Raw genomic sequence first — 4,686 nt, forward strand, 5'->3', positions numbered from 1 at the left:
CTCTTACACGAGTTGCTGATTTCAATCACTCGTCATTTCTATATTATTTCAATGGAGACATTTTTTATAAGAAACATTCAGTTTGCATGGAGAAGAATATAACAAGTTCATTACGATGCAGAGGTATGCTCAAAAATTTCCGCCTTAGTCGAAAATGAGTTACATACAATGAACGAAATTAGATGACATCCTTTGTATCTTACGTTTCGCAAAAGGGATTCCGCCAATTTTGCGAAATAAAAGAATTTTCGGTGCGAAAAGTAGCTAAAAAATATTGTATTACATTTCCGCTCAATTTAGGCATCTATTATTTGCATTAAAAGTATCTCTAATCCGCAATCGAGCCTAATTAAATAAGCGCATTTTGAGCATGCAAAAGTGATTTAATACTTTGTAATAAACAATGAAGATTTTACTGAAGCTTTTAAAGCTTTAAATTGATTTATACAACAACTTTAAAGACAAAGCAATTCACCGGACTGTTTCGGCCTCTGGTCTTCTGGTCACTTGTTCGCCAAGCATAACATCAAATTAGGACACTTTTGCGAACACGGGATACGATATTCCCATCCATTTTGCCGGTTTCTGCTAAAGTAGCTATTTTCAGCAATATTGTACCATTTTCAATGTATTAACATAGCAAAAACGAAAACGAGATATATACATCGGGCATATCTGCCCGTGACGATTTGGGTATACCTCTGCATCGTAATGTTTCATATATACAAGAATTCATTGTTTTTCAACTCATCTCTAAAATCATATACAATTGCATCAATAACTGAAAAAAAATTTTACGAGGAGGATCAGTATTGTGCGTTTGCAAAAAAAACTCCGTCTCCGTTCTTCCATATTTTCGACTCAATTGTCTTACAATTGAAAAGACACGAGACTAGAGATATACACAAAAAGATTTTTGTGTACAAAATGTTACAAACGTAAACTAATAGAAGAATTATCTGATCCCATTCCTCATTGAAAAGCTCAAGCCACCTGCCATTTAAATAACTAACAGACAATGCAATTATCAAAACAAACAAAAATATTTTTTTTTGCAAAAGCTCAATATATAATTTTAAAATCACATAGTACAAAATCGAAACGCCTTCAGATAAATCCTAAACTACACATGTTCACTTCTTCTCAATTGTAAAACAGGTGGAACCTGTCTTTAATGGGACTAGAGACCAAGTTGACCAAAACAAGAGAAGCGGGAAGAGTTTTAAAAATCCACAGAAATCGTGTTAGCAAATAATTTAGTAGGTCAAAAAATGAATAATTTTAAGTAAATAATGTTGGCAGATTTACTTAAAACCCTTCTGGGATCTGCTTCTGGTGAAACCAAGCCGTATGAGAGGACTACAAATGAACTGCAGATGCTAAGAAAAACAGAAAAGGCTACAATCAGTTTACGAAACAAATTGAATCCTTCAACGTCATCAGCTATTGTCTGAGCTTTATATGCTTAATTTTCTTTTTTATTGAAATCTATTGTATATTTATATCAGTTAATATGTTATTTAAAAATTGTTTATTTCATTTCGGTCTGATATAAACATTAATGAGACTTGTTGTGGGACGCGAAATATTTAAAGGACAAAATAAACAAAATTTTATCGCTCAAAAAATGCGCAGTGTCGAAACTAAAATAACCTACTGTAACAAAAAACATTGAACAGACTGATTTTTAAATCCGAAGAAAGTTGGTGGGACCTCTCATTGATGAGACTAAATTTCAAGTTGACAGAAAGAAAAACGAAGAAAAGTTCAAACGATTCTAAAGGTTTTGAAAGCAAATAAAATCAAATATAGCAAAACAGTTAATTTGCAACTGGTTGGATTGAATAGATTTGTTGAGAAGTGTCATTAATCAGAAAAAGTTTTACATAAGCATGCAAAAACTGGAATTAAGAAAACGCGATAAGGAGTGCCATTCATCTACAAAAGATCTTAAGTGAAAAATGTTGAATAAATAAATTAGATTTTATTTTAATTTCCAATGGGATCTCTCAATATTATGATAATGCGTTTTCAGAAAAATCAAGTAACATGAACTGACATGCAAAACTTCCTTAATGTTAATGATAACTGGCAATATTGGGTCCATTAAAGCCAAGAGATTTCAATGGAGAATAGGTAACGCCAACTTATACCTCCATGGGAAGCCAATGAGATCGTTCCTTAATCAAAATAAAATTTTGGACAACAAAAAAAACAGATACAGGAAACAAACCAAAAATTTAATAGAAAACTGCAAGAAGAAAAAGTCGAAGCCATTGAAGCCAAAAGATATTCTGTGATTACAGGCAAACACGAAAACTCTTTAAAAATATCAAAAACACGTCGTCGGAGCCATAAAAACCATGAGTTATGATTCCTTAAAAACAAAACAAGTTTTTGTCGGGCGCCATTTTTTCATAATTGGAGTATTTCAATAAAAAATCTTGGTTTGAAGAGATATTTATCTCTAATTGTTACGAGAAGAACAAAAAATTCAAAAAGAAGTTTACAATAGCAGGGCTCAAGAATAGAAATCGAATTTTTTAGATTATAAACGCGAGATGAGACCAAAGCTATCTTTTTCATCGCTGCTCATCATTGTGGGACACAAAATTGTTCATTGTTTTAGTGTCAGGAGCAATTTTGAATTAAGATTTTGATACAAAAATTCTGAAATTAAACAAAAATGATGCTAAAAGTGAACAAAATCACACCCAAATAACCAATGTTCACGGAAATTTTAAACCTCGATAATCCTTCAAAAAAAAAGAAGATAAAAAGATCTTTTTAATTTCAAATTAGAGGAAAAGTAAAAGAGAGAGAGAAAAAGTAGAGAAAAAGTATTTTCTAATGATACTAATCACGTTTCTCGATGATGAATACATCGATCAGCCAAAACTGACTGAACAAAAATAAAACCATTTGATTATATAGTTCCTCCCTTATTAAGTGGCGTCGGAACAAAAAGCAATACCAGCAAACAGCACAAATAGATCAGAATGAACTTGCTACAATCAAACTATATTATAAATTGTCTTCAAAAATGGTGCAAGGTAACCGTTTTTCGGGGCAGATCAAAACAACCAATTTTTGTACTTTTAAGTGAATCTTTCGTTTGATAATTAGAAAACTTACATTGCAGAATGTCCGAAAATTCAGCCATATTGGTCGTGAGACCGCACAAAAACAAAAATTGCGATCAAAGAGACCGTTCTTGGATCGCAACTCTCGGGCATGTTTCAACGGACTACACATTTGCAAGTTGAGGGGGTTATTAGCAAGATTTCGCATGATGAAAATTTATCCTACAAAATACCCTTGGTGCAAGATTATAAAGAAAGTTTACAAGACGATGCTTCGTCTTGCCAGATGCTGCAAAACGTTCATTGGAAATTGACTTTGGTAGTAATTAATTTGTAGGGCTATTATGAGTGGAACATAAACTGTTGGGACTGTTTCCGACAATCAGCTCTTCCAGTTGAGTACTACGGCCGTATTCCCCTTGTTCATATTCCGGCAGTTACTATATCGGCCTTTGCATACTACAAATGTATAATTCAGCTGGGGAAATCGAAGCTGAATACTCGAAAAAGTAAGTCATACTCATTATTGAGACCATATTTCAACACTTCCTTCCTGCTTGTCTGTCGGCTCTGTCTGGGTTAGTCTCATAAAACCAAGTCCAGGTTAAGACCTGAACTTACAGAGAGACAATTTTCCTCCTAAAACCTTACTAAAAATCAAAAAGTGTCAACTGTTTTGCTCAAGTTTTGCCAATACTCGAGACTATTACTAACTTTTTATCAAACACTGCTAAAACATTAAAAAGTTTAAAGTTTCGAAATTTGGGCCGAGATATTGTCGAATTGTGGGTTCGGGTGAATTCCTTCCACGAGACTTAATGTGTCTTGAAAAAACTAACATGCTTTTCTTTTAGCTCATTTGCGCTTAGAACATAGTCAGCAGGCACAATCATTTGCTTGTTGCAACATTGAATGGTTGCTAATCATCGAACACTCTGCTGTATTAGCAAAAGAAATTAAGCAAATAAATTAAAGAATTTCACTAAAATGAGTTCATAAGCCAGGAAATAAATGGAAAACGATTTGATGGCCTATGGGATTACTACTATTGGAATATGACAGGTAGTTCCCTTCAATCAAACAATCAAGTAACTGGTTTCATAGCTCAACTGCAACTACTTATTTTTCTGGACAACTTTATATTTTCCAAGTCTGTTCTGAAAATTACCCAACAGTCTTTCATTTAAAGAATTCCTTGTTGCACTGGATCTTCACGTTTCTGCGGTGCTGTTTCACAATTTACAAAAAGACAAAAAGCGTGGGGCAGACATTTATAATGGGAAAAGCAATCTAAAAGTAAACTTTTGCTCGAATCATGAAAATACGATGTTCGAATCTAACTAGGAAACTTGTAAAACAAATATTAAATTTTAATGGTGTTTGTAAGACTGTTTCTGTACCTGTCCATGTCCCGTGTTCTTTGAACTTAAGATGTCCAAAACAGTAATCAGACGTAACAATAAACGCTTTAAAAGTTACACCAGGGTTGAAAGACCGTATCACTAGTACCATTTTTGAATACATGAATGATAAAAAAATGGTTTTCAATTTTTCTCGGCAGAAAGACTTTGCTTTTGATCAGCAATGTTCAGCATATGAAGGA

This window comes from Convolutriloba macropyga, chromosome 1, assembly GCF_964194025.1.
Source record: "Convolutriloba macropyga chromosome 1, txConMacr16.3, whole genome shotgun sequence".
NCBI lineage: Eukaryota > Metazoa > Xenacoelomorpha > Acoela > Convolutidae > Convolutriloba > Convolutriloba macropyga.